The sequence below is a fragment of the Leptodactylus fuscus genome, chromosome 3 (assembly GCF_031893055.1).
Source record: "Leptodactylus fuscus isolate aLepFus1 chromosome 3, aLepFus1.hap2, whole genome shotgun sequence".
Lineage (NCBI taxonomy): Eukaryota > Metazoa > Chordata > Amphibia > Anura > Leptodactylidae > Leptodactylus > Leptodactylus fuscus.
This window is the reverse complement of record NC_134267.1, coordinates 143,363,861-143,370,458: the sequence shown is the minus strand read 5'-3', so window position 1 is coordinate 143,370,458 and position 6,598 is coordinate 143,363,861.

Genomic DNA, 6,598 nt, shown 5'->3' with positions numbered 1-6,598 from the left:
AATAATGTCATAATCTTAATAATGTTTTATTATGACCAAGAAGAAATTTGTAAATGTTTTTGGAAAATAAACTGGTAATAGCTGAAAATTGGCATTTATGTTCTGCAGCTATAATAGTTCTGTCCTTACCAATAAACTGTCCAGATATTTAGAATCACTTTATATTCTCTTGAAATGAAAGAACAAAATGAAAAGTAAAATAAAGGAAAAAAGTGAAAAAATGAAAGACAAACCGTAAATGATACTGTACCACATAAAAGGTGGTTAAACAAAATGTAAATGTTGGAACTGGTGAAAAACCTTTGCATTTGGTTTCACAACTGGCTCAGTGATAGGAAATCATGTTTGAATGGTAAATATTCAGACTGGATTAGAGTCACCGCAGGGGTCAGTATTGGGTCCACTCTTTTTAATATGTTTATTAATGACCAGGTAGAGGGCATACAGAGCAGGGTTTCCAGATTTGCAGATGATATTAAATTCTACTTACTGTAAAGTAATTAAAAAATGAAGAGGATAATGGAATATTACAGAGGGTCTAGGGAACCTGGAAGCATGGGCGGGGATTTGGCAAATTAAGTTTAATGTAGACAAATGTAATGTTATGCCTTTTAAAACAATAAGAAATAACATGTATATTTATGTACTTAATAGTAAATTACTAGGTAAACTTCCACTGAAAAAGACAGGGATTTTGGTGGACATTAAGTTTACCTGTAGTGACCAGTGCCAGGCAGCTGCTGCCAAGGCAAATTATGGGATGCATCAAAAGAGGCGCAGGTTCTTATGACAAGAACATAGGTATGTCTCTATACAAATACCTAATACAGCCACACTACTATTGTGTGAAATTTTGAGCCCAACATATAACAAATGATATATCTAAACTAGAGAGAATGCAGAGAAGGGTGACCAAGATTATTAGGGGAATGGGTGGATTGTAGTGCAACAACAGATTAGCCAATTTGGGGTTATTCAGTTAAGACGTCTATGGGGAGACCTATTAACAATGTACAAATATATGAAGGGACAGTACAAAGAACTTTCTAGTGATCTTCTTACTATTAGGACAACAAATATTATAGTGAAAGTGGACATAAGGGAGCATGGATTAAGGCACCCCAGGACTCACAAACATGAATCTTACTTAAAATATTTGCCCCTGGATGAGATTTCAATTCTGACACATCATGGGCATAACTAGTAAAGACTAGGCCCCATGACAAACTGGGGCTCTGCTGTACCCCACATGTTATAATATCCCCTTTACTGGCACTCACGTTATACATCTCCTTTCCTGGCCTCCCCACTATATAACACCCCCTTTCCTGGCACCTACATGGTATAATGCCCCCCTTACTGCCCCTCACATGCTATACTGACCCCTTTATTGGAGCAATCCTGCAGGCAATGACCTATTAAAAAAAAAAAAAAAAGCTCAGGGGGGTTGGCTGGGCTTTCTAAAGTCAATGGCCCCATAGAGCAGATATGACTGCTATGGCGGTAGTTCCACCTCTGTGACACATGGGACCCCTCAAAATAAGCTGGAATTATTAATAGTTTGGAGCCTCTTAATGATTCTGTCTCATCCCAGGGCAGCAGAGGAATTGATTGAATCTGGGGCAGGAAACACTCATGGAAGTTGGTATTCTGAGAAGCTCAATTATCATACGATATAGCCGCTATTACAGGACACAACAATGATTCACATGAATGCTGTGCTCTCCTAATATATAATTTAAACAGGCAGTATGCTTTATACTACCGCCCATTTCAACTAATAGAAGATATTAGAGGATACTTTGTATTTAAAAGCTATCCATACACTATCGCAGTGACAGGACTATTTGCAACTGGGGAATAACAAAGTGGCAAGTGAGAATCATAATATCATCTACTTCAGCCGGTTATTAGATATATAGAGCTATTAGTTAAAGCCTGTTAGTAAAACACCAAAAAATGACACACAAAATCCATATTAAAAATACAGGTCTTTATTTAAACATTAGTCATAAAATATATGAATAGAAAGAAGTAAAGTGATGAAAGATCACATAACAAAAGGTGTTGAGGTTGCAATGTAACATAATAATTGCATACTATTCCAACCCATAATATCAAACAATATTAACTACATAAGAGTTCTGCAAAGCATATGTATACCATGTAAGTACAAGGATGGAATAAATTACAGTATATCCTATACTGACAAATATAGACCACAACTTCCTGCCCCCTGCATGAAGCCACAGGCAAAATATATTTTTGCAGATTACAGCAATCTAAGGTCAAAGATAAGTATCTTTACATGTGTATGGAGACATACAAAGTCATTTTCTCTCCACTGAGGGATTATGGGAAATATGCAAATCTTTTTTCCAGGATGTAAATAGAAAAACGATGCCTCTGCTTACTGCCCTCTAGGGACAGCCCCCTTAAACACCATGCATGACTTTTTCAACAAGCATATTGCTATGATGCGAATTTTAGCTAAACCAGTAGATCTATTCCACAAGGAACAGAATCCCAGCTGTGGACAGCGCTGTTTGGATCCGTTGGATCTCATCAGCACAGCGTAGGGAAAACTGGTTTGGCAGAGATGAGAGACTTCTAGACTAGGTTCTGGGAATAATATCACTCCTTAAGGGGAGAGAGCACCTTTACAGATGTATCCACAGAACCTGGTGTATAAGTCTCTCATCTCTTCAAAACCAGTTTTCCTTAAGCTGTGCTGATGAGATTCAACAGATCCAAACAGCACTGTCCACAGTTGGGATTCTGTTCCTTGTGGAATAGATCTACTGGTTTGGCTAAAACTTGCATCATAGCAATAGGCTTGTTGAAAAAGTAATGCATGATGTTTAAGGGGGCTGTCCCTTGAGGGCAGCAAGCAGAGGCATTGTTTTCCTATTTACATCCTGGAAAACAGATTTGCATATTTCCAAAGATAAGTAGACATATTTGGAGCAGGCAGTTGTGGATATCCTTGGCTCCCCTAAGCAACATTTCTGACATGTCTTCTAGGATTTGCGAAATCCAATCAACTTCATCATTTTCTAGCCTCCCTTCTTTCCTACTTTCTTTACTCACACCAAGACACCACTGGGGTTACTGTGCTTGAACTCTGCTAATTAAAAGATACATTCTCACTTGCTTATGCAAATGGCTCTTTAATTTACACTTTCCTCATGGAGGAACTTGTGTTACATTTTTTTGTCCATATGATACAGAGTCCTCTCCAAATTACACAGCACCCCCTGGTGTGGAAGCAATGAAGAGGATACCATGCTCCACCTTTTCATGTTTGATTTAAAAGGGTCTTCCAGACAAAAAATGTTTTTGAAAAAGATCTATTAGTGCTAGTAATGGGTTAATAAATGCACCCATATACCTTTAGCAGTGTTTTGAGTGATTTCTGGGAGTCTCTGGGAACTCCTGGTATCTTCTGAATTTGTTTAGTTGGTTCAGCTTCCTGCTGTGTAACTTCCACCTAGCTATCTCTCACCTCAGTCCCCTCCTTGCTTTCTCCCTCCCTCCCATACACGCCCTCTCTCTACCTATCCCACTCACAACTACTACCCCTTCCCAACCTACTCAGCTCAAACCCGCTGCTGATGCTGCTCCCATGCCCGCGCAGTAGAGGTGGATTATTGGCTGCACAGAGCAGCGCAGGGTCTATAGCGCGGGCAGACGTCACAGAAGGAGGAGGAAGATAGGCAAGTATGATGGAGTGGATGGGAGGAGAGTTGTAGTTACGTTCCATTTCCGGAAACAGGGAAACGGATTGTAACCGGATAATAGGAAAATGTCCCTGGAGCAGTAAGGGATATGGATAAATATATACTTTTGATTAATTATATTATTTAGAAAAACGGAGGGGGGAGGGTGTTTAGATTAGTGCAGAGATTTATCCCAGATAACCCCTTTAAGCTCCCAGATTAGCTCCACCTTCACTGATTTTCCAGTAGCTTTCTCCCCAGCCTTCTTCCTTCTGTGTCATAGCTACATTCCAATGAAATCCTACCACGTATATGCTCTAAGGCATCCTATAAACATGGCTAGAGCCTATATTCCAGCTCTATAGAAATTCCTGAAACTGTAGCTGAAAAAGTGCAAATTAAAAGTCGTTATGAAATGTTCCTCGACTTTAGCACTTCAAGACGCTAAGTACAAAACTATTTAGGTGGATCAATTTTTAACTCTTCATAGTTTCAGTTGCTTTGCTCACTCCTGCAGAGGCGGGGGGTGACAAGGGGCAATGTGGAGGTCCACTGTTCCTCACCATTATGTTTTCTGCTCTGTCACTCTTTACGTCAACCCTCATCCTCTCATTCTATGTTCCCTTTTCTTCCTCTCCTCTTCCCCTGCTCTCGTTTTCTTTTCCATTTTAGGTTGTTGACATATTCATTATTCCCTATAACGTACCTCACATTTCTAGATTCCTTTTAATAGGGCAGCACTATCACTCAGTGGTTAGCACTGTTGCCTTGTAGTGCTGGAGTCCTAGCTTCAAATCCAGCCAAGGTGTTTGTATGTTTCCTCCGGGTTCTTCAGTTTCCTCCCATACTTCAAAGACATACTGATAGGGAATTTAGATTGCCCTACTTGGGACAGTGTTATAATATCTCTGTGCAATATAATAGCGCTATATTAGTAAGTAGACCTTTGTGCCCAATTGTTTACATCTTTATTCCTCCTTGTATAGATGCACCCTTCAAGGAGTTGACCAGTTTTGTTACCCCAGTTGTTCTTAGTTGTATTGAAAAATTAATATTAAATAATTAATTTAAAAAAAAGCTTGTGAGCTGCTAAACAGTTGAGTATACTGAGTATACTGTAACAAACAAAAAATATATAGGGCAAATCTAGGTAGTGTTAACAGAAACCAACCATACTGACCAATAGGCCAACTACCATATAAGAACAAAAATCGGTATAAAAAGTATAAATTTATTGAAAAACATAAATATAGCCTTTCCCCCTGACGAAGCCACTTATGTGGTGAAACGCGCGTCGGGGCGCGTACTAATGCATGTTATACATACAGGTAATATAAATGTATCTCAAATGCCTTTTCTCATGTCTGCAATATTGTGGGTCAATGTGTTAGCTTTCAGCAATTGCTAGTGATCTATGATCCTCTCATATACCTATTTGAACACAGTGAATGATACCCACTCCATGGAGTATGTTTGTTTTGTCATTCAGTATTGCATTGACTAATTGTAAAGTGTATTCTTTATGGAAACCTGCTAGTATGTATTTCATTGCATCCATTGTTGGTTGCACAAATTGCCTCTGAATCCATATTTATTGTTATTTATGTTTTTCAATAAATTTATACTTTTTATACCGATTTTTGTTCTTATATGGTAGTTGGCCTATTGGTCAGTATGGTTGAGTATACTGTAAGTTGCCAACTGCTCATTTACCCTACAGAGGGCATACAGATGTAACACATGGACAGCCATAGTCAATAATAACAGAGAAGCTATGTATCAGTATCTCTTTTCTCCAACTTATAGCTCCCTACTTAGGATCTCCCTTGGTGACTATAACATGACTTAATACAGAGCTTTTTCTAATTGGACAGGACAGTTAAGTTGCCCATTGGCAACATACAGTCCTATGAAAAAGTTTGGGCACCCCTATTAATCTTAATCATTCTTAGTTCTAAATATTTTGGTGTTTGCAACAGCCATTTCAGTTTGATATATCTAATAACTGATGGACACAGTAATATTTCAGGATTGAAATGAGGTTTATTGTACTAACAGAAAATGCGCAATATGCATTAAACCAAAATTTGACCGGTGCAAAAATATGGGCACCTCAACAGAAAAGTGACATTAATATTTAGTACATCCTCCTTTTGCAAAGATAACAGCCTCTAGTCGCTTCCTGTAGCTTTTAATCAGTTCCTGGATCCTGGATGAAGGTATTTTGGACCATTTCTTTCTACAAAACAATTCAAGTTCAGTTAAGTTTGATGGTCGCCGAACATGGACAGCCCGCTCTCAAATGATCTGAAAACAAAGATTGTTCAACATAGTTGTTCAGGGGAAGGATACAAAACGTTGTCTCAGAGATTTAACCTGTCAGTTTCCACTGTGAGGAACATTGTAAGGACATGGAAGACCACAGGGTCAGTTCTTGTTAAGCCCAGAAGTGGCAGGCCAAGAAAAATATCAGAAAGGCAGAGAAGAAGAATGGTGAGAACAGTCAAGGACAATCCACAGACCACCTCCAAAGAGCTGCAGCATCATCTTGCTGCAGATGGTGTCACTGTGCATCGGTCAACTATACAGCGCACTTTGCACAAATAGAAGCTGTATGGGAGAGTGATGAGAAAGAAGCCGTTTCTGCACGTACGCCACAAATAGAGTTGCCTGAGGTATGAAAAAGCACATTTGGACAAGGCAGCTTCATTTTGTAAACAAAAATTGAGTTGTTTGGTTATAAAAAAAGGCGTTATGCATGGCGTCCAAAAAGAAACAGCATTCCAAGAAAAACACATGCTACCCACTGTAAAATTTGGTGGAGGTTCCATCATGCTTTGGGGCTGTGTGGCCAATGCCGGCATCGGGAATCTTGTTAA